At 40.2% G+C, this 24,546-nt stretch overlaps 1 protein-coding gene and 2 long non-coding RNA genes across 4 annotated transcripts in view; 1 reads left to right on the top strand and 2 right to left on the bottom strand.

Annotated features, from left to right (window-relative positions):
• The window catches only part of ASB4 (ankyrin repeat and SOCS box containing 4), a 60,800-nt gene that overhangs the window by 22,097 nt on the left and 14,157 nt on the right, over positions 1–24,546 (bottom strand). The gene's annotated exons all lie outside the window — the stretch shown is intronic.
• On the bottom strand, positions 8,494–14,550 carry LOC111098762. The gene is made up of 3 exons (XR_005369391.1): positions 14,504–14,550; positions 11,540–11,617; positions 8,494–9,531 (listed from the first exon to the last, which is right to left on the bottom strand). It is a non-coding gene; the product is annotated as an uncharacterized LOC111098762 (long non-coding RNA).
• LOC111098761 lies at positions 8,636–13,764 on the top strand. The gene is made up of 3 exons (XR_005369390.1): positions 8,636–9,072; positions 11,443–11,579; positions 12,500–13,764. It is a non-coding gene; the product is annotated as an uncharacterized LOC111098761 (long non-coding RNA).

Below are 24,546 nucleotides of genomic sequence, written 5' to 3'. Positions count from 1 at the left end.
ATCCTACCTACCATTTGCCCCTCACAATCTAATCTGGGGTTGTTAATCTTGTGTTTATTTCCACCAAAAAGAAAAAAAAAAGAAAAGAAAAAAGAAAGAAAGAAAACGATCCTTCTAAAACAATTTTGATCACTGCATTTGGTTTTTGTAATCACTGAACTATAATTATTTTATTTCTCTGTGCATATCTGTATGGAGTCCTTTAAACATCTGCCAAATTCAGAAGGTGGCCAAGCTTGGTTCCTAAAAGAAAGAACTTTCAGACTCTTCTTACCTCTTCTCCCTTTCCCATGCACCAGCTCTGCATGGGTTTGGAACTCATCATTAGTAAACTGGGTTAGACGGGATTAAGTGTTGGGTGAGCAAACAGAGTATGCATCCCTTCCCTAACTGGATGCTTCCAGTCTGCAGTGGACTTGAACAAGGGGAAAGAAGAATTTAAGTCAAGTCTGAAAGATCAGCCCTGGATGTCCAACTTTTGAACTGAGAATGACTTTTGACACTTACAGTTACTGTATAACTTTTCTTACCTAAGAGTTACCAGGGAGATATGGACCCACCTGAGTTTTCTTCCCACAGTAGGGGAGAAGCTAGATTCTCTGAATAATTTAAAGAGACACAGGAAAACAAAAATGAAATTCTTTTATGAATAACATCCCATGTATTTTGCACCATCCACTTGATAGTCCTATATCTAGTAAATTTTTCGTTCAGGGCACCTTTTGGTATGCTTTGTAAGAACTCAAATACATGAGACTATTTTTTCATTGTGATCATACCTTAAAAATAACATTGAAAGAGTGTAGAATTCTTGGGTAATTTTCTCCACAATATTCCCTAAGTTCATTCTACTCTTTTTTAATATTAAACATTATGGAGACATGAAAAACCACCAGGTTTTTGTTCCTTTAAAAGCAATCTACTTTCGGGATCCCTAGGTGGCGCAGCGGTTTGGCGCCTGCCTTCGGCCTAGGGCGCGATCCTGGAGACCCGGGATCGAATCCCACATCGGGCTCCCAGTGCATGGAGCCTGCTTCTCCCTCTGCCTGTGTCTCTGCCTCTCTCTCTCTCTGTGACTATCATAAATAAATAAAAATTAAAAAAAAAAAAAGCAATCTACTTTCCTTTATTGACTCCTTTGTACACTTTTGCTATTTCTAATTGTTGACATTGAATATTTTATTTAAGATATATGTAGGCTTAATTTTTTCATTAATTTTGCCAGGAACCAAACACCCATTTCATCTCTGTGTGAATAAGTGTTTTTTATACAAGAATTTTGTTCTTCTACCCTGATTTTAAATATTGGCCATATGGAAAAGAGGAAACAATTCTTTATTATTGAAAGCTCTAAACATTTTCTTTTTGCTTTAAATTTTCATCACCTCCTAATTATCAATTTGATAAGAAACTCACTCTCCCAATTTTTTTTAAACCCCACTCCTCAAATGCATAAGTGAAAACATGGTAAATTATTCATGACTTTCTTTTTAACATCACATTAAAAAATATACTTTTCTTAGAAAAAGTATTAAGACAGGGTGAAACGCAGTTAGTCTCTGGTTAGAGTGGCCTGCAATACATATGAGGACATTGGGAGACATGGAGAACATATTATCCTCAGTTATAATATCAAGGGTTTGTGAAAGAATTTGGTTTAACTTATTAACTTCAGGTATAGATTTAGACTCATCTACTGGTTTTGCCTGACATGTGTCAACCTCTGCAGCTTGAAGTTCACCTGCCTCAATTTCACCATGCTAGGGCTTGATTAGGCTTTTGTGCAAGTAAAAGACAGTACATTTGTTGCATGTTCCTTTATGAAAATATTAATAATGTCTGCTATTTTTCAAGTACTCACTAAGAGTTTTACATATATTGTCTCACTTGTTATTAACAGCAAGCATTCTTTAGAAACATCTATTATTCAAAGGTTAGATTTCTTTTTTCATATTCAGGCTTTTCATTTTCTGCGTGTTTTGGGATTGTTTCTCAAGTCTGCTTCTTTGTCAAGGATGCAATTTTGTGCAGTGTCAAGTTTGTTATTAACTGTCACCAACGCGTATTTTCAGTTGGCTGCTTTGTTCTAGTTTCAATTTTGCCCTTTCAATCTACAATCTATGGCAAATATATTTTCCTGTATCTTTCCTAGTCTTGTCTTAAATGAAATCTTAAATGAAATACCATTTCCTGTATAGCCCCTTGTTTCTGATACTCACATTCTCCAGGGTCTGGAGTTGAGAACTACCTTTTTCTAGATCAACAATGGTCTTCTGAACCATTACTCTCTCACCCTTGTGTACAACCCCTCATCCATTAAGGTTTATATCACCCAGTGAGGTGACGTTTTATCCCTTCTTATCGATGATTTCACAAACACCCAGTCACTCTGCCATTTGCAATGAGGACATAAGTATCTGGCCCAGTCTTTCTTTCTCTCTGTCCTGATGTCATCCTGCAATATCTTTGCAGATGCCCCATCCAATACGGTCACACTCACGAGTCCTAAATCTCCTGGAGCACATTGTATTATAATTACTGAATATCTTACTGGTTCTTCTTGCAGCAGCTTCCCTCTTGAAGGTTTATGCAACTCTGCCCTGTTGAAATCAGTTCGAATTACTGATTCTAGTTGCTCAGTTGCATCTCTATTCTTCCCCTAGCTAGGTTATTCAACTTTTCCTGGACTGCCCATTTATTTTCAATTTTCCTTAGGCTAGGATTTCATTAGGATAGACAAATTATGCTGTTATAATTATGCTACTCACATCTCAGTGGCTTGATGCGATAAAAGTATATTTCTAGTCTTAAAACTACATTGTAGTTCCAGAACCTATGTCCTCTATTAGCCCTCTATTGGAAGCCCCCTTGGTCTTGTGGCTTCACCATTTTTGCCTGAGGTTTCCTCACTGTCACAATACCATGAGGAGAAGTAGACTTTAAAAGTCCTACATGGGCATTTGATCACCTGGAAGTAACTCATTTCTTCTGTTGATATGTTATTAGGCAGAAGGTGCCTATGATCCTGCTGAACCACAAACAGACTAGACTAGGAAGTGTGGACTTCCGTGAACCTGGATGGGGAGAGAACTGGATACTGATGAACCCTCGTTGTTCTTACCACCGCTGAATTAAGTTTCTGGGTTACAGTAAACTAAACAAAAATGCTGACCAATTCAATACTCACCTTTACTTTATCTTGTTCATTTTAGAGAAGAGGGGTCTCAACTCAATGCAAGACAAATACCTCCATCTTTGCAAGTGATCATAGGTGCAGCAGTGGAATGTTGCTCCACGAATCGTATCTCTTTACTATATATCCAACACCTCCCTTTCCATCAACTCTTTGTCATCATCTTACAAACCTACTCAAGCTTCTCCCAGTCCTTTTCTCCCTTGTAAATACCCTCTGATTTATTTTGATCTGTTTTAGATAAACTTATTGAAAGTGAAGTCTCTGCTTTCTGTACCATTTCCTCACCATCCATGATCCCCTCAGCCCATCATAGCCCACTTTCCATTCCCACCACTCCAATGGAGCTGCTCTGACAAAGTCACCAGCAGCTTTCAATTGGTCAATCCCATCTACCACTTTCAGTCTTCATCTTACTACACTTCCCTGCTATACCCAATAGTGTTGACAACTCACTTCTGGAAATTCTATTTTTTAAACTGTCCTGGAATGCTTTCTTCTCCCTCTCTAGATATTCCTTCATGATTTTTACATGATTCTTCTTCTTCTCAATCCCCAGTTATTAAGTAAACACTGGGTATCATCATTTTCTCCCTGCACTTCTTACTGTGCATGGCTTCCTTGAACAGTCCTAACTACTCTTTTCATTTGATCTCTGAACAGATGACTCTCAAAATTATATGAGCAATCATATAGGTAGGTACACATTCTTCTCAACACTCTCTGGCAAATTTACAAAAATTGATTCTATACTAACTAGGCCAAAAACTCATCTGCACAAATGCCAAAGAACAGGCATCATTGCAGATCACTTTGTTGACCATAACACAATTAGAAGTTAGTAACAAAAAAAATGAGTTTAATCTGAAATATATTTACAAATTAAAGGCACATTTATAAATAACCCATGGGTCAAAGAAGAAATTGTATCAAATAAAATATCATTAAAATAAATTAAAGATATCATATTAAAATAAATTAATGGTGTCATATCATAAAATAAATTCACTATCATTATAGTGAATAGACTACGTACCCCCAAAAAAGGAGAGGGATAACCCAATTCAAAATGGGCAAAGTGTCACTGCAAAGAAGATATATAAATGGTCAATAATCACATAAAAAGATGCTCTGTGTCATTAACGATCAAGGAAGTACAAATCAAAACCACACTTGGATACTATCTTATATCCACTAGGATGACTACGATAAAAATACAGATAATAACAAGTGTTAGCAGGGATATGGAGAAATACACCCACCAAAGCAGATCATCATGGAATTTCAGAACACCAAAAAGACAGGATATGATAGGTCATAAATAAAAGATGGAAAAAATAGGCTGCCTGGGTGGCTCAGCGGTTTACTGCTGCCTTCAGCCCAGGGCCTGATCCTGGAGACCCAGGATCGAGTCCCACGTCAGACTCCCTGCATGGAGCCTGCTTCTCCCTCTGCCTGTGTCTCTGCCTCCCTCTTTCTCTCTGTGTGTCTCTCATGAATAAATAAATAAAATCTAAAAAACAAAAAAGGGATCCCTGGGTGGCGCAGCGGTTTGGCGCCTGCCTTTGGCCCAGGGCGCGATCCTGGAGACCCGGGATCGAATCCCACGTCGGGCTCCCGGTGCATGGAGCCTGCTTCTCCCTCTGCCTGTGTCTCTGTGCCTCTCTCTCTCTCTCTGTGACTATCATAAATAAATAAAAATTTAAAAAAAAAAAACAAAAAACAAAAAAAAGAAAAAGAAAAGATCCTCAAAAACAGATACTATATCTATTTGTCTTTGTGCCCTCATGAGTGGTACATTCATTCATTCAGTCAACAAATATTTGTTGAGCTCCTGTTCTATACCCGCTACTGTTCAGGGCTCTGGGAATAACCTAGTAAAGAAGATAGGCAATGTCCCTAGCTTCGTGGAATTCATATGTGAGAGAAGAAGACAGACAAGAAAGTTAATTTATATATAAAGTTACAGGTAGGGATGTGTTATGCAGAAAAATAGAGCCGAGTGAAGTCTTGGAGGATGATGAGGGGAGAAAAGGAACTATTTTCCGTAAAGGCACCAAGGATGTGACATTGGTGCACCACAGAAGGAAACCATATGAAGAGCACGAGGGAAGGCTTTCCTGGCGAAGGAGACAGCAAGGGTACAGGTTCGGAGGTAGGCACGAAGAAGCTGGATGTGTTCCAAAAATGCAGAGAATGCGAGTATCCAAAGAGGTGAGCAAAAGAGGGAGTCAGTAGGAAATGCTGCTGGTGATGTCAGCAGGGGCCAGATGAGCAGGGACCAGATGATGTCAGGCTCAGCGGGTCACAGAAAAGACTTTAGACCATAGGCTACATGTGAGGAATGAATGTGAGGGAGAGAAATGGTCTGATTTACTTTTTGTGAAAATCGCTCGGGCTGGCTGGGTGGAGGTTGGACAGTAAAGAAGGAAAGCACAAAAGCAGGGACATTATTGAAAGTCTGCTATCATAGACCAAGAAGAAAGAAATAAGGCAGCCTGGGTAGGGTAGCCCCAGCAGAGAAGGTTTAAAGTGGTTGGACTGGAGATAAAAAAGGTGTGAGGTGTGAGGTATGAGGGAAAGGGAGGAAGAAACAGAGGTGCCTTCTAGGCTTTGGGCTTGAGCTATGGGAAGAATAGAACTGTCATCTGTTAAGATGGAGGCAGGGGCAGGAAACAGTTCCAGTCTGGACATGGTAGGTCCAAGATATTCAAAATCTAGCAGAGATGGGTTATAAGTCGGTGGATAGATGAGCTGGAGCTTGGAGGAGAGTGAGGGTGAGGCTGGGAGACACAAACCCCAGAGTGAACCCCATTCAATGGTATCCGAAGTCAAGGGACGAGATCAGATCACCAAAGTGAGTTTAGAGACGAATTGTATGTCTTCGCCTGAGCCCTGGGGCCCAGCAATGTTTAAAAATGGAAAAGAACCTCCACACAGTTTTCCAGAGTGGCTGCACCAGTTCACATTCCCACCAACAGTGCAAGAGGGTTCCCTTTTCTCCGCATCCTCTCCAACATTTGTGGTTTCCTGCCTTGTTAATTTGCCCCATTCCCACTGGTGTGAGGTGGTATCTCATTGTGGTTTGGATTTGTATTTCCCTGATGGCAAGTGATGCAGAGCATTTTCTCATGTGCATGTTGGCCATGTCTATGTCTTCCTCTGTGAGATTTCTGTTCATGTCTTTTGCCCATTTCATGATTGGATTGTTTGTTTCTTTGGTGTTGAGTTTCATAAGTTCTTTTTTTTTTTTTTTTTTTTTTTAATTTTTATTTATTTATGATAGTCACAGAGAGAGCGAGAGAGAGAGAGGCAGAGACACAGGCAGAGGGACGAAGCAGGCTCCATGCACCGGGAGCCCGACGTGGGATTCGATCCCGGGTCTCCAGGATCGCGCCCTGGGCCAAAGGCAGGCGCTAAACCGCTGCGCCACGCAGGGATCCCCTCATAAGTTCTTTATAGATCTTGGAAACTAGCCCTTTATCTGATACGTCATTTGCAAATCTCTTCTCCCATTCTGTAGGTTGTCTTTGAGTTTTGTTGACTGTATCCTTTGCTGTGCAAAAGCTTCTTATCTTGATGAAGTCCCAATAGTTCATTTTTGCTTTTGTTTCTTTTGTCTTCGTGGATGTATCTTGCAAGAAGTTACTGTGGCCAAGTTCTAAAAGGGTGTTGCCTGTGTTCTCCTCTAGGATTTTGATGGAATCTTGTCTCACATTTAGATCTTTCATCCATTTTGAGCTTATCTTTGTGTATGGTGAAAGAGAGTGATCTAGTTTCATTCTTCTGCATGTGGATGTCCAATTTTCCCAGCACCATTTATTGAAGAGACTGTCTTTCTTCCAATGGATAGTCTTTCCTCCTTTATCGAATATTAGTTGCCCATAAAGTTGAGGGTTCACTTCTGGGTTCTCTATTCTGTTCCATTGATCTATGTGTCTGTTTTTGTGCCAGTACCACACTGTCTTGATGACCACAGCTTTGTAGTACAACCTGAAATCTGGCATTGTGCTGCCCCCAGATATGGTTTTCTTTTTTAAAATTCCCCTGGCTATTCGGGGTCTTTTCTGATTCCACACAAATCTTAAAATAATTTGTTCCAACTCTCTGAAGAAAGTCCATGGTATTTTGATAGGGATTGCATTAAACGTGTATATTGCCCTGGGTAACATTGACATTTTCACAATATTAATTCTGCCAATCCATGAGCATGGAATATTTTTCCATCTCTTTGTGTCTTCCTCAATTTCTTTCAGAAGTGTTCTATAGTTTACGACCCAGCAATTGCACTGCTGGGGATTTACTCCAAAGATGCAGATGCAATGAAACGCCGGGACACCTGCACCCCGATGTTTCTAGCAGCAATGGCCACAATAGCCAAACTGTGGAAGGAGCTTTGGTGTCCATCGAAAGACGAATGGATAAAGAAGATGTGGTCTATGTATACAATGGAATATTACTCAGCCATTAGAAATGACAAATACCCACCATTTGCTTCAACGTGGATGGACCTGGAGGGTATTATGCTGAGTGAAGTAAGTCAATCGGAGAAGGACAAACATTATATGTTCTCATTCATGTGGGGAATATAAATAATAGTGAAAGGGAATATAAGGGAAGGGAGAAGAAATGTGTGGGAAATAGCAGAAAGGGAGACAGAACATAAAGACTCCTAACTCTGGGAAACGAACTAGGGGTGGTGGAAGGGGAGGAGGGCGGGGGGTGGGGGTGAATGGGTGACAGGCACTGAGGGGGGCACTTGACGGGATGAGCACTGGGTGTTATTCTGTTTGTTGGCAAATTGAACACCAATAAAAAATAAATTTATTATTTAAAAAAATGGAAAAGAGACGCAAATTGAGGAAATGAGACTGAAGAAAGGCAGTGAGGAAAGAGGTAAACGGCTTGGCTCTATAAATGCTGATTAAACCGAGCTGTTTTTCACATAGTCTCTTCTCATAAGTTTCTTCTTTAACAGCTACCTGTATTTTTTAAAAACATATTGAAAACAGGAAGCAAATATCACAAACTATTTCCTTCTGTCTACTGAAGTGAATCTTTTTCATATCAAAGCTTATCTGCCAACTCCTCAGAATATTGCTTCTCATCTCTGGGGATGCAGACTTTTCCTTTTAGAGCCCATGTTTATTTATTCTTATGTTTATTTTTAATTTACTCAACCTTAAGGAAAAAAGATATCTTTCTAGATGTGGACAATGCAGATGCAGGCACTGAGCTTAGTCACCTTATAGTTATTTTATTTTTTATCTTTTTAATTAAAAAAAAAAAAACCACACTGATGAAAATTTAGCAAAGTAACCATAGATAAGAATGAATAACTCAGACCTCAGGAAATGTACTATTATCATACTATTTGGCACTAATCTTGTTGGGCTCATGAAGTCAGACGGTATCTTATGATTGGGAATGGTGTTTTTGCGAGGGAAATGAATGCTACTATTGTCATTTGACTGAAAAAGGAGCTAATCCTCAGGAAGTCTGTTGGGCTCTTGTGTTTTTTAAAGGCCAGAAATTTGGAGAGAGGGAATAATGATTTCTTCCTCTACCCGGGGACAAAACTCTTGTTTGTTCTGGACTCAGAACAATATAGGCCTAGGCCAGCCTCAGGGGTGGCTGCTTGGAGGCAGGAGTGGAATGAGACAGGAAGATGATGAGGAATGCATAGAGTGGTACTCCTCTCCTGAGGTAGAATTTGGGGGGCAGGGGGCAGAAGGCAGCTAGTGGCGCATTCATTAGGTTAGCTAAAACCAACTGCAGGAGGAGAAATTTGTCACGCAACAATGGGCCTTCCCTTTCAAGTGGTGACCGTGTAGCGAAGCAGTAGAGATGAAGCCCATCTCAGGGGCCAGCATGAACAGGTAAGTCACTGCTGAGGATTCATATCAGGAAAAGGGGTTTGGGGGAAAGGCTACTTGCTAATACAATGTGTAGACAATTAGAAGTATTCTACCCAGGGGGACATATGTGGTCTGTGTCCAAGCTGGGGAAACCAGACGTTTGACTACACAGAGCTTGAGAACAGGCCCTGCATCTGAGGGAAGAGGGACATTACTCCCCTCCACCCCCAGCTCCCTTTGCATTTCTGCCTTTATGTCAGCCCCTTATCTATTAATGTTTCATGCAGGCCGTGTCCCCCTTCAAACTTTGCATGGAATTAAGCAGAGAACTCCAAAATTTGTGTCTGTTTCTCACAGAAAGGCAGTTACAGAATTATCCTCTCCTGAGTTGTCAGGGTAACACTCCTTCCCTGTGGGCCAGCATATTTTTCTTAGACTCCCAGTTGGACTTCTTTTTTACCATCTTCATACTTGAGAGCTCTGTAAGACAGGTAGTGACTAATCAGCTGAGAATACAAGATCTTCTCTAATTCCTGACATGAAGCATGCTGTGAGTTGTATTCTCAATGGATTTAGACTGATAAATTAAGGGGAGGGAGAATTTGTGCGCCCTAAATCTAGACACCAAATGTGTGAGTCAATCTCTTTCTTTAACTCTTGGGGGGCGGGGGGGCCATCTGTCTTGTTTAATTTAAGAGGGTATAGCATGTGGCATCTCATCAAAAATGCACATCCCAATCCATTCCCCTTGATGATATAATTAATAGAACTTGCATGCATTCTTTGGCTTATACTTTGTTCATATATTTAGTTCACATCGTGTTGCTGAAGGATTTTTGGAGGTAAATCTTAATGCATTTTTGTAGGTATTTAACAATGAGTAGGGAAAGGTATATCAGCTCTGGTCTGCGTTAGCCCAGAAGAACCCAGCTGTGGCAAAGTCATCATGTTGCTGAGATCGTAGTTCAAGTATCAGTCAGGAAGTGCAGGCTGAGGACAGAGCATAATGGTTCAAGGAGGGGCTGAGAGATCTGGATACAAGAGGTGCAAGGAGCTGGAGTCAGGGTAGCATTGAACAGCAGTCATGAAGACTGAAAAGTTAGGAAGTGAAAATAATGGAGCAATAGCAAAGGCCGGGATGTGATAATGTGAGTGGATGGCTGACCTGGAGTGAGAGGCAGGGGCAGGGTGTGGGATCTGAGGTGACCCCCGAGCTATAAGGGTGAGTTTGGGTCGGGAATTTAACATTGAAATCCATCCTCAGTGATGGAATGAGGGAAGTGAACCAAAACCAGGAGACAGATGATTAGGAGATCAGTAGGAAATGACTAGTATTATAGTAGATGACAACGCTTATAATAGACAGAAGGTGAGTGCAGTCATTTCTTACTGCTGCAGTAACAAATTACCACAGATTTAGTGGCCTAAAACAACACGGATCTATTATTTATGGTTCTGTAGTTCAGAAGTTCAACATAGGTCTCCCTGGGTGTGATGGTCAATTTTGTCTGGCAACCTGGTTGGGCCATCATGCCCAGACATTTGGTCAAAAATTATTCTGGATGTTTCTGTGAAGGCGTTTTTTTTGGGTGAGATTAGCATATGAATGAGTGGACTTTGAGTAAGCAGATAATGTGTGCACCTCAATGGATTAATTGAAGGCCTGAATAAAACAAAGACTGATTTCCCTTGAACCAGAAGGAACTTTGCCAGCAGACTGTACTTCTTCCCAGGTCTCCAGCTTGTCAGTCCACCCACAGTTTTTTGGACTCTTATCTCCACAATCTCATGAACAAATTTGCTAAAACAAATCGATCAGTATCTTCCCCTTGCACCCTGTTGATTCAGTTTCTTTGGAAAACTCTAACACAGTGGGCCAAGATCAGGTATCAGCAAGACCATGTTCCTTCTGGAGTCTCTAGAAGAATCTGTTTCCTAGCATTTCTCAACTTCTAGAGGCCATCCACATTCCTCGGCTTGTGGCCTTCTTCCTTCATCTTCAAAATCAGCAATGGAGGATGCAGTGCCTTTCAGAGATCAGAACCTTCCTTCCATAGTCACATTTCCTCTGATCACAGCCCCCCCCCCCCCAAAAAAAAGGCTCTCCAATCCAATTTTAAGGAGTGGGCCAAATTGGATAATCGAAGATCATCTTCTCATCTCAAGGCCCTTAATCCAACCACATTTGCAAAATCTCTTCTGCCAAAAAGGTAGCATATTCATAGATTCCAGGGATTAGGATGTGGACATTGCTGGAGGGTCATTATTCACCTACTACCATGAGATAGAGTTTACCCTCAGATCAGACACTGGAGGGAAGACTGATGTACTCAGGGTTGAGTTCAGTTCTTGCTTCTACTCAAAACCCCCTATTTCACTCTTCTATTCCAGCATTTCCCAAAGTCTACTGTGTGGAATATTAATACTGTAAGCTACATCAAAAATAAAGACTATAAATTTGTAGATCTATGAACCTTTATATACGTACAATTCACATTTACCATATGAAGATTCCAGGAAATCCTCAGGTGAGTCTCTGTCTATTTTAACATGTGTTTGTCCAAACCTGTTTGACCAAGGAACAATTTTTTTGTAATACCCATTAACAGTCCCAGAATCAACACTTAATATAATGGACTTTGGGAAATGCACTTCTTGACAATACAAAGGTAAGAGAAGGGGAAAGAATCACGCACGAAAATCCACAAAACTTGTTTGAGTTCCCTAGAATTGGCTTGGATTATGATCAGCATCCCCATTTAGTAAACAAAGGCTGAGATTCCAAGAGATTATCACCTAGATAGCAAATGGGGGGGAAGGGTGCTATCAGGATTTGAACCCAAGAAATCTGACTCCAGTACTTATGTTCATAAGCAGTATACTTGAATGCATCTTTTCATCTCCACCTGTATTCGAGCCCCTTGGATAGAATACCACCGCCAGTCACGTATGGTCTTATCAGCTATGGTGGGGAAGGACCCAGTGTTGCAGAACATAACAACTTAAACCCTGTCATCAGGGGCTGTGCACAAGGCACAGTTCTAGAAGAAGCTGAGCGAGTGGCAGGTGTACCTGTCCAGTCTACAGAGCAGACAGATTCACAGAATAAGGCAACAGTGCAGTCCCCAGACTTACAGTCCTGGCAAGGATTCTAAGCAGCGAAGGGAGGGCAGCACCACCTAGTGGAGAAAGCAAGTACTCTGCTCTGAGGTGGTTCTGTCTTTAAAACCTGGTGTTACCATTAATCAATTTTTCTAAAGCTTAGCGTTTCAAATCTTTATATGGGATAGTAGTAGTAACTGCATAGAATAACTGTGAGGATTGTGGCACTAGAAATGCCATAGCTGTTTATTATTATTATTATTATTATTATTATTATTATTATTTAAATCCAGGCCGACTTTTCCTTGGGGTTCTTATTCAACCTTTTCCTCTTGCCACCACCCAGGTTAATTCAACTTCGCTTGCAAGAAGTGAACTTACTTCCTGCCTTTACCACTCGGTTCTTTGGATGGTGTGGCCCTCTTAATTGAAGAATGTTTCCGAGGGCTGCTGGGACTTCTAAGGCTACAAGTGAATGAAAGCAAAACATCCTCCAGGGGCTTCCCCAGAAGTATTGGGTCCTCCGTGGCTCTCAGTGGGAGCTGGCTAATACCTCTTCTGACTACCCAAGAGATGTTTTATCTCAGAAAAGAAAGGGATCTACTCTGTTCTGATTAACTTTCCAATTAGTAGAAACTTCGGGAAGCAAGCATGTGCTTGATTCTTAGCTTCCAGTTCTAATGCTTTTACCATTTTTTATTTTGGTGTGCTTTCTTGGTTAGCCTAATAGAAAATTGAGCCAAGAGCCTTGGATTCCTGTTTGATGTAATGATTTTACCTCCAAATCTGGGCCCTTGAGTCTCATTCTAAAATTGTTTAGATTATCTTCCATTAGTTATTCCTTTTGGAGATTACAAAGAAGACACTTGCATTTCTGTTTATAAACCTGGTATCTTTTACTAAATGGTGTTTAAAATGTTCAGGGGATAATATGATCCAGGCTCCTCTGAGTAAGAAACAAATTAGAGACATGCTGATAGGAAAAAAAATAAAGTAGTGCAGGCCCCTGAAAACTTTGTCTTTCTAGTTATAGAGCAAAGATAACACAGCCAGACTGAAAACTCACAACACAAGTCACATATGGCCTTTGGTAAGATAATTTAAAGCAGAGAGACCTCTAATACTGACAGTGGGCAAGACGCTGGAATGAACACTTTCCTTCTGAAGAAGCACTTGGGAGTCATCTGGAGAAGCAGTAAGCACCCTGAATCTAAGAAAACAGCTCTGGCATAGTCATATAGGTGAAACAAAACAATGAGCATTTGGAGGAAAAAAAATTGCTAACAACTAAGTTTAGTGACAGGGATATTTAACTTGCACCAAGTTGTTTCTATTTATTTTAAACCTTGCTGTATCACATTGTCAGAGGCAGAAATTAGAAATTGATCAGTGTTGCTTTTAATTAAAGAGTTTAATTTTAAGGAAAATGAATTAATGGATTTTTAATATATCTTTTTCAATCACTTATCTACACCTTTGCTGGAGCAAATCCAGAAAAGCCAAATAAAGTCATAGACCTAGAAGAAAAAAGAAGCAACTTCTGTGTGGAGGGTCTGCTTTGTAAACCCAACCTTCCATGTACCAGGGAAAAGCAAAGTAGAGATAAACAATTGCCGGGTGCGGGGGGGGGGGGGGGGGGGCGGAGTGCAGCTCATTTTAGCAGAAGCATTGACAGTTCTTCACATCTTTTAATTAAACACACTTCTAATATAACCAGCTGTCTTCTCATATTTTTTTTTTCAAGAAAAGCCTTTAAAAACAGCTAATGGTAGTGATTTTTTTTTAAGCTGATGGAATTCTAATACAGCATGTAAACTTCTCTTTTATATAGGCAAAGTCACCTTAGGACAAAGTTTTCTCCTAATTTTTTAATTAGTCAAATGTCCCTGAAAGATAAGCTGTATACAGTTTTCAGCAAGGGATAGTGGGGGCCTCATGGACCCAAACCAGACAGAACAGGGCCTCCTCGAATCCTACCAATTGTGTGAACCGGGGCCTTGGTTAACCTCTCTGGGTTTCCGATTCCTCGTCTACAAAAGGAAGGGAATAATATGCACCTCACATGGTTGTTGCAAGGATTAAATGAGACATTTTATTTTAAAGTACCTGACATCCCACATCGTAGCTGCTTAATATATGTTCTTTTCCTTTCCATTTCCGTCTTCATATGCATATATACCAGCAACATCAATTTCCTTTATATGTAAAGCTGATGCTGTTAACTTTATTAGGCTAGATTTTCCATTAAGCATTTATCCTTATTCATTAGTTAGGAGGACTGACGCACAAAGATATTAAATTATTTACTCAAGTTTAATGAATGAAATTGAAAACCTTTTCCCCCGCTTACCATGAATGTGCCCTTTTCAGTATGCAGAGCTTTGTTGCATTTATTCAGAAGCTATCGCTAAGTGCTTCGTTTGGAACACAGGATTAATGAGCCCGGAGACATGGCGTTGGTCACCATGGCAACCCAACTAGCTTTGCCCTGTTCGAGCTCAAAGAAAGGATGCAGGATGCTTAACTCTGGCCTGCAGTATATAGCTGGGTGTTCTTTTTCTTATGTCTGGCTCCCCATTGCTGCTTCCAATTACTCCCTAATTCTCTTGAAAAAAATAAATAAAAATGAAAAGAACATCCTAGCTTCTTTTGGGCTCTGCTTTTTCATCTATACCACCTGCCTTCCTTCCTGAATACGTTTATCTCCCCATCAGTTTCTGAAGATTTTGGCTGACTGACTCACATTATCCCTTGCCACACAAATTCTGGGTGACTTGAACAACCGCATGGATGACTGCCCAGTGCCCCAGTCTTTCGACGTCCGGATCTCATTCTCTCCAATAACTTTCTCCTCTTCGCTGACCCGGTGACTCCCACCTACACTCATACCTGGACTGAGTCATTATTTCCAACTGGTCAGTCTCCAGAAATCACAAATTCCTGCATTAGATGTTCTGACCATAGCTGCTTATCTTTGTATCTTGGTTTTGTTAGAACCCCTGTCTGCGTTCTCTTTGTCCAGTAGATATTCCTTACTTTACTCCTCTCTCGACCCAGCTTTCTTCTGTATTGCATCATTTCAATTACCCTCCTGCCAAAACCTTCACCCCCCTCCAATTCTTCCAAGCACCCACCTGGTGCTATGAAGGAGCCCAATTATGTGCTGTCTCAGTGCTTGCACCCAAGCGGTAGAGAGCTGTCTAGCAAAGATCCCAGGCCAGGCGATGTGCCAACTGTACCAGACTGGTGCCACCATAAAATCCAACAGAACACTCATCCGAATCCCCGAGACTGGTCAGCCACCCAATGATTCTCTTTGCTTAATTTATTCCCTCACTCTCCATCATGATTATTTCAGAACTTTTCCACCTCCTGGATTCTTTAACTCCTTCCTCTCTCTCACCCCTCTCTCAGATATGCTCACCTACTGTTTTACACAGAAAATGTCTTACAGGTGGAAACTTCATAAAGCCTTCCACCCCTCTCAACTCCCATCTTCTCCACTTTTTGCCTCCAGCTATACTGGAATGCGACCAACCTCTCTAGAGTCAATCCCTCTATCTGGATCTAGATCTCATTTCCCAAACTTCTCAGAATCCTCATGCCCTAAATTACCCCTTCTCTCTCCTCTGTCTTCGATGTCTGCCCCTCATTGGATTTTGCCATAAGTTTTTTAAATGCTCAGGTTTCCGTCACCTAAAAGAAGACAATTCTCAACCCCATTGCCCTTATGCTTTGCCTTGTTGCTTCCTCTCCACAAACACTCTTCTTCAGAGGGTTTGTTTGCACTCAGAAACAACTTTTTTTAGTTATCAATTCCCTCTGCTTTGATTGTTGCATCCATGACTCAACTATAATCTCCAAAGCCCTTCCGTGTCATTTTTTTAAAGATTTTTTTAAAAATTTATTTATGAGAGAGAGAAAGAGAAAGAAAGAGAGAGAGAGAGAGAGGCAGAGACACAGGCAGAGGGAGAAGCAGGCTCCATGCAGGGAGCCCGACATGGGACTTGATCCCGAGTCCCCGGGATCACTCCGTGGGCCAAAGGCAGGAGCTAAACTGCTGAGCCCCCAGGGATCCCCCCTTCCATGTCATTAAATTAAACTTTTAAATTCTCAACTTACCAGATTCCTCAATAGTATTTGACATTTCTGACTTCTCCCTTCTTCATACTGTCTACATGTAGGAAAAGAAGCAAGGAGTGCCATGGACCATAAACTAAAAGTCATCTTGCCAGGAATGATGATGGAATCGTTCTGGGTCAAACCCACTCTCCTCCCTAGTTCTAGGACCTGCGTTCCACAGAACATTCATGTATACTCCACAATCAGCAATCAATATGGTACACACTGCACTATGCTGAGCCAAACTCTGCTCTCACAAAACATAGATTAGTGAGGGAAATGGATACTAATCAAAGAATTAAACAAAATGTAAGTGGCACAAAGGAAACCCATGTGCTATGAGCATACAGAACAACATAGGAACCTAACTCCATGTAAGGGAATTCAGGAAGAATGATGTTTGGGACTTATGTCAGATGAAGGCCTTAGGTGCTAGAAGTTAGCTCAGCCAAGAGGAGAGGGCAGAACATTCTAGACAGCTTGTGTACTCCTTATTCATTCCCAGCCCTTTCCCCAGTTCGGCACCTAGAAAACTGGCAAGTAGGCCTTTATCTTTTTTTAGAGAATCTGGCCAGCCTAAAAAAAAAAAAAAAAAAAAAAAAAAAAAAAATCCAAAGATCCTATGTCAGAGATTTCTCAGATACAAGGCCCAGCCAGATCTCACATGGCAAAGCTAAGAGTTAAATAACCTTACCCATACACTGAAGTTCCAAATCAGCTTTTAATCACTCAGTCTTATCAGCAGATAGCTAAAGATTATAAAAATTTAAGGAAAGCCTTTAATATGATAGATAGAGACAATTAAAAAAAGAAAAACAGAAGGGGCATCTGGGTGGCTCAGTGGTTGAGTGTCTGCCTTTGGCTCAAGTCATGATCCTGAGGTGCTGGGATTGAGTCCCACATCAAACTTCTCAAAGGGAGAGGCTCTGATGTCTCTGACTCTCTTTCTATGCCTCTCATGAATAAGTAAATAAAATCTTAAAAAAAAAAAAAAAAAAAAAACAGAGAAAGATAATCTGGAGTAAATTTCCCAGGAAGGAAAGCATAAAGATAAAGAAATACAAAAGAGGAGAAACAGAGGAGCCTGGGTGGCTCAGGCAGTTGAGCATCTGACTCTTGATCTCAGCTCAGGCCTTGATTTCAGGGTTGTGAGTTCAAGCCCCAGGTTGGGCTCCATGCTGGGTGTGGAGCCTACTTAAAAAAAATTAAAACCAGGAAAGACAACATAAGACAATTAGAGAAAAAATGCAGGAAGTATAATATCTAAATAATAGCAATTCAAGGAAGAGAGCATACAGAAAACAGAAGAAAAAGACTCAGGAACATTTCTCAGAATTCATAGACACGAACCTTTTAGAGTTGAAAGGACCCAGTACAATGTATGAAAATACACCCACCAAAGCAGATCATCATGGAATTTCAGAACACCAAAAAGACAGAAGATGATAGATGATATATAAAAGATGAAAAAAATAGGGCACCGTAGGTGGTTCAGTGGTTTAGCGCTGCCTTCAGCCCAGGGTGTGATCCTGGAGATTCGGGATCGAATCCCACGTCAGGCTCCCTGCATGGAGCCTGCTTCTCCCTCTGCTTGTGTCTCTGCCTCTCTCTCTCATCCTCTCTCTCTCTCTCTCTGTGTGTGTTCTCATGAATAAATAAATAAAATATTTTTTAAAAATAAAAAATAAAAGATGAAGAAATAAAATGGCTCCTGATCCTTCAGCAGCAGGACTAGAAACTAGAAGGAAATGGAGAAATATCTTCATTATTTTAAAGAATAAAGAATAAAGAAAAATGATTATCAATCTAGAATTCTATGCCATGTCAGGGTAGGATAAAGGTATTCTGAGGAATGTGGTGTTTTGTTCCCTTTCTCAGAAATCCAGTAGAGGAGGTACTCAATTCAAATAGGCAACAAACCAAGGTACGGGGAGACTCAGGGTCCAGGACACGGGAAATTCAACATGAGTGAGGGGCAAAGGGAATCTTCAGGATGGTGGGGAATGGAGATCCCAGGAGGACAGCAGTTGGAGCAGGTTTGAACGTTCCAGAAGGGATTTTTTTTTTTGTAAGAAAATGGAAATGACCATATACCTGTTGAATTGAAATATTTTCAAAAAAGATCAAAACCTTTGGTGAAACGTTTGGGGTTAAAATAGTGATGATCCACAGGAAACTAAGCAAAAGAAAAAAAAGAAGAAAGAAACAACTCCAGGGAAAATAAAACGTACAAAGAAGTTATCCCCATTTACTACAAGCCTCGTGGTTACATCATGATCTTGTGAGGGTGGAAGATAGGAAAGGTACTTGTATGGGGGAAAGAGTGTAAAAAAAAGAACAGAGCCTCATCTTCCATTATGATAAATGGATTATCAGAAAGTGCTTATGTTGCTACTCATTCTTTTTAATTTTATGCATAAATATATGGAACTTATTTAGCAATATGGAGATAAAAATACCAAAATAATCAGCTAAAAGAAGTGAGAGTGGCTGCTACTTAGATGGGAGTTATCAAGAACTACATTTTTCATAATAGACCTTGATTGTGGTATCTTTTTAATGTATTTTAATCAATTTTCATATTTTTCCACACTTTTGTGAAATATATTTTCTAAGTCCCTTACATTTCTCATGATATATAAAAATATATCTTTTCTTACCTAATAATTTCTTGCCGCCTGCTTCTGGTATATAGAGATGCAATTGATTTTTGGATATTGATCACAAATGCAGTGCCTCTGCTGAACTCAATTATAGATTCAACTATTTGACCTTAAATTTTTCTTATTGTTTATTTTTTTTATGTAGACAAATATATTGTGTGAAATAATGGCAGTTTTGTTTCTTGCTTTGCCCTCTTCATACATCTTATTTATTTTTGTTTTCTTTTTCTGCTGGCAAGGACCTCTGGGACAGAGCTGAGATTGTGGCCAGAGCAGCAGACTTGTCTCACTCCTGATTTGAAAGGGGATGCTTCCAAAATCCACCACTAAATAGACCATCAACTTTAGGAAACACTGCTTAAGGCAGTGTCTTCCACAGTGTGCTATGTATGGTCTTATGTGGGACATTCTTTAATGGACTGGAGTACCTGTTACCTGACTGGGTGTGCGACATGGTCTGCAAATAAATTTCAAGTTCATTCATTCAGAGCAGAATCACTGGAGACAATGTTTCTAGAAAAAATAGCAACCAGAAGATGAGGCTTTTGAGTCATTCTCTGCCATCTGAGAGAAGAGGGTCTCTGGGCAGATAGAGGTCATGAATTTCATTGCCCATTATTTACTGTTACTATTATGTTCTATGTATGGCAAGGGATCTTGCCCTATTTTTTACAGTGACAAATCAATTTTATAGTGATACAAAGTTTCTTTTAAAGTTGAATTTATTAAGTAATGTCAATTTGAAGAAAAGATTAAATTCATATTGTACAGGTGGTACTAACAGTACAGCAGATGGGGCAAAAATCCACAAAGTTGTTTGCAAATGGCAAGGATGGTCAGATTTGTGCTATTGCAAACATATCATGGAAGATCTGGAAAGATCCAGAGGGTGACGGATGGGGGAGAGAGGTGCCTATCGAGCCAGCATCTCTGTTTCTGGACTAAAGGGAAGTCCAATGACATCTTGCCTTGCTATGTTCTCATCACTGAACAGAGCTTTCCTAACACGGGTAACTTGTGTCGTTGTCACACCAAGTAGCAGGCAACAGTCTTTTCAAAGGCAGGGTCTCCTTTACATTGCCATCATGCCACATTCTGGTAGGAAACATTTGAATTTTTATGGCTTTCCTGCAGTAACAAATTTTCCTCCAACTGTCAGGATTTGCTTCATGCCGAGGAAAGCAAGCAGCTTTCATTTTCCTCTTACGAAAGGGAATAGGTAGAAATAATATACTGCTATTCAGCCAGCTGAACCTGACCTGACTCCCTTTATTCGTAGGGAAATGCAGGATTCACAGAGAGGACATTTTCACTGAGGTAAATAAGCCCTCTCAACTGATGAGCACTATTATACTAATACCAAAGGAAACAAAGGCCAGAAGATGGGGGGCATTAAGTAGAAAGGCAAACAGAAAAATAGCAGACAAAATCCAGCATAGGGACAAAGCAGGCTCTGCAACATTGAAAAAATAGGGGAAAATCCTTTAAGCGAAAATTGCATGCAATTTTTTGGCCTCAATTAGCCTTTTCCACAAAGAGCGCTTTTTTCTACAAAGAGTCCATTAAGTAGCAAATGAAATTACATTGGTCTTCAGTTGCCATGGCATTGGCTTTCCCTCTAATGGACTTCTCCGGTCCCTAGTTAAATGTTAGCCTGACTCACTTTCCTTGTCTGTGTGCTGTCTCAATTCCCTCTGTCCAGCCACAAAGTGATGTATGTGACTTCTCTTCAAAGTGCCTACAACATAATCCAAGAGAGAAAATCCATCCCTCAGCTATGCCCTGAGAGATGGAGAGGGTGAAACTGACCAACAACTGCATTTCATTCATTAACCATGAATGTAGCAGTGCCCATTTATTAGATAGCAGTAGTTCCCATCCATGCACTCAGGGCTCCGGGAGCCATTCCCAGATCAGTCTGAGACCAGACCGTTGACTGAGTACTTCCTAGGTGCCAAGCACTGTCCAGGGGCCTAAGACATAAAAAATGCAAAGGAAAGAATGCAGGATGCTTGCTGTTTCTAGAGTTTCCAGAGTTGGAGACCTACTTCAAGCTCCTACTTTTTCCTTCTCTCTATTTCTCCATCCATAAAATGGGTGAAAATTTCCCCGTTTATCTGATCCACCATTTGTTTTGATTTTTTTAATTTGTTTTGATTTTGGTAAATTTGCAAGGCACCGCACTTTAAAACAAAACAAAAAAAACCTCCAAAACACGTGTTATCCTAGAAATGAGAATCTAAAATAATAAATTTGCTTTTTTTGAAGTTGCTTAGCTAGAGCTAAACATTAGCTCCAATATCAGGTTTGACTCTGATAATTTGGATGTTCTTTTCTGATATGTGTAATCATATATTTTTAGAAAAATAAGTTGATGCAGTTTATACTCTCCTATACACTTCTTTTAAAAATTGTTCCATTTCAATGAGCATTTTTTACAACACAATTTTTAATGTCTATATGGCATGGAGGTAATACCACTCTCAGAGCAAAAAATGAATCAGGCAATGTTTTGTGGCTCTAAGTATATTTAAAATGAAAAATACCAATGCACATATTTTTAGTTGTATATTTTGAATGTATTCCTTAACCAGTCAAAGCTTCTGATGCAAAAACATAAAATAAAACACAGTATGACTACACCATTTTGAAGACTCATAGAATGAGGAGAAAATCTCTTAATTTCTGTTCTACTACAGATTGCACACACAACTCTGTTACATAATAAATGTCATCTTTCTTTCTCAACAGTTATCTCTTGTGTAATCTTGTTTGGAGGTAATATCCAGAGTTTGAATTGGAGACCCTACATAAATGAGAGTACATTTGAGTCAAAAGGTGCAGAATTGGGCAGCCCCGGTGGCGCAGCGGTTTAGCGCTGCCTGCAGCCCAGGGCGTGATCCTGGAGCCCCGGGATCGAGTCCCACGTCCGGCTCTCTGTGTGGTGCCTGCTTCTCCCTCTGCCTGTGTCTCTGCCCCTCTCTCTGTCTCTATGAATAAATAAAATAAAATCTTAAAAAAAAAAAAAGGTGCAGAATTAGTCCTAAATCCTACATGCAGAACTTCCAAGTTACAGAAGTTTTCCAGCTTTTGACACTGCCCTCCAGACTGTACCCAGTCACATCCCATCAAGGGTGTGTGAGAGTATATGCTTATGTTTGCGAGCATATGTATTGTCACCGTTTGTATCTCTGTTAATGTAATAAATAGCAACAAAAGCCCCCGTCATTTTACTTAACATTTTACTGATTACCAGGGCAGGTGATCATCATGTTATCTTTATTTGTTGTTTATATACTTTTTTTTAAATCTGAAATACCAACATCTATTCTTGGTCTTTGTTCTCTCTTTCTCTCTTGTTAATCTCCTTACCTTAATTTTTAAGATTTCTTTCAATGTTAAGGATATAAAGAGGGCCTTTATCCATATAGTCTCAAATATTTTTTCCAGTTTTATGACAGCCTTTTTATTTTATGATCTGTTTGCCACACTCGCACATTGAATATTTTTGCTTTCTCTAATTCATCTTTCTTTTCTTTATGGCTTTGGCCTTTGATGCTATGGATCTAAGAGTAAGTTTATCTTTAATGGACTTCCATTCTTCCTCGTTGATTGTTATTAGCCTAATTCATTAGTGGCAGCCTACAGAGAGCCTTGCTTGGTTTCTCCCTACCTCTTTACTCCTTCTCATCTCTGGGTAGTCTCCCTATGTCAATAGGGATAAAGGAGACAGGCAATAAGCAAGTCCTCTGGGAGTGAGTTTCCCTCTGATTATGCTTCTGAGGAGTGAAAGGCTTAGCAGCTCTCTCTCAGTCTATGGTTGATAAAGTCACATTAAAAGGCAGAAATACAAAAAAAAAAAAAAAGAAAGAAGAAAGAAAGAAAGAAGAAAGAAAGAAAGAAAAGGCAGAAATACTAAAAGTCAATAATTAGACTTTTGAAACTATGTATTTCAAATATAGTTTCTTAACTTTCTAACAATTTTATTTTTTTAAACATTTTATTTATTTATTTGAGAGAGAGAGTGAGCAGAGGAAGAGGTAGAGGGAATGGGAGAGATAGGGTGAGAGGGAGAAGCAAACTCCTCCCTCCTGAGCAGGGAGCCTGAGGCAGGGTTCGATCCCCCAGACCCTGGGATCACTACTGGAGCTGCAGGCAGACGCTTAACTGACTGAGCCACCCAGGTGCCTCAACTTTCTAACAATTTTAAAAATAAGAAGCTTAAAAGTTTAAATTAATGAGTTAAAATAAAATTAAACTAACAACTAAACCTAAAAACCACAAATGTGTAAGTAAATGTGAACGGTGGTGATGGCCACATCCCATAGGTGGCTATGCCTGGACTGACACCTACCCTTCTCCATGTGTCTCTGGGCTAGATCTTTCCCCCCAAGGCAGGCAAGAAGGAGAAAAAGCTGGCCTGATTTTTTTCCCCTTGACTTCTCACAGGTTGAGGAGACCATGGCATCTTTAAGCTTGTTCTCCCAATCTTCCCCAATGACCTTTCAATGCCTTCCCACTCTCATCAAAATTTCCACCTTTCTCCTCTTGTTTTTGGCTGATGACTTTGCCTCATACATTATTGAGGGAGAAAGGCTATGTGAACTCCCTCATCTTACCACTGCCACATCTATAAACACTCTGGCATTTTAAGGCCATCCTTTACTTTGGCCCATCTGTTAAAAATGAGGATGTATGGGCAGTCTGGGTGGCTCAGCAGTTTAGCACTGCCTTCAGCCCAGGGTGTGATCCCAGAGACCAGGAATCGGGTTCCAAGTCAGGCTCCCTGCATGGAACCTGCTTCTCCCTTTGCCTGTGTCTCTGCCTGTCTCTCTCTCTCTGTGTCTCTCATTAATAAATAAATTAAAGACCTTTAAAAAAAAAAAGTGAGGATGTATCTCACAGTCTCTAGAATTCACTGCATCTCAGCCTCTCATATTTGAACCTTTTAGTTATCACGTCTTGTGCATTTTCAATGGTTTGAAATTATAAATTATAATTGTTATAATATTATAATTATTATAAATCATTCCCTTTAGCATGCAAATATTTCCTTTTATTTCCAAGTACAGAGTACTCTCCTATGCCTCTGACCCCCTTCAGAAATCATGCTACTCATATGCTTACATGTGTAGCCAGACTTTTTTGAACAGTTATGTAGCATCCCTAGTTTTTAACCTCCCATTCACACCTTATACCATTCTAATCTGACTTCTACACCCACCATTTTCCCCAAACTGCTTTTGTCAGTGATAACTCTGTCACTTAAGCTAATGAATATCTAATTAAATCTCTCAGTAGCTATTGATACAGCCGACCACCTCCTCCTACTTGAACCTGTCTCTTTCTCAGTCCCTATGATGCCAAAAATGCTCTTGGGCTTTCTCTCATTTCACTTGCCAATCCATTTCACTCTCCTTGGCCCCTCTCCATCCTGCTAACATCTAAATGTAAGAATTTATCAGGGCTTGGTCCTATCTTCTCTTTTCTCTCTCCACACTCTTATCCAAGTGATTTCATTGATTTCCTTGGCTTCAAATACCATCTATAGGCCAACAATTCCTAAAGTCACAGCTTTAGTCCAGAACTCTCTTCAGCAATCCATACA

Source organism: Canis lupus, chromosome 14, assembly GCF_011100685.1.
Source record: "Canis lupus familiaris isolate Mischka breed German Shepherd chromosome 14, alternate assembly UU_Cfam_GSD_1.0, whole genome shotgun sequence".
NCBI classification, from domain to species: Eukaryota; Metazoa; Chordata; class Mammalia; order Carnivora; family Canidae; genus Canis; species Canis lupus.
Note: the sequence above shows the minus strand (reverse complement) of the source record. Positions and strands in the feature narration are given on the sequence as shown.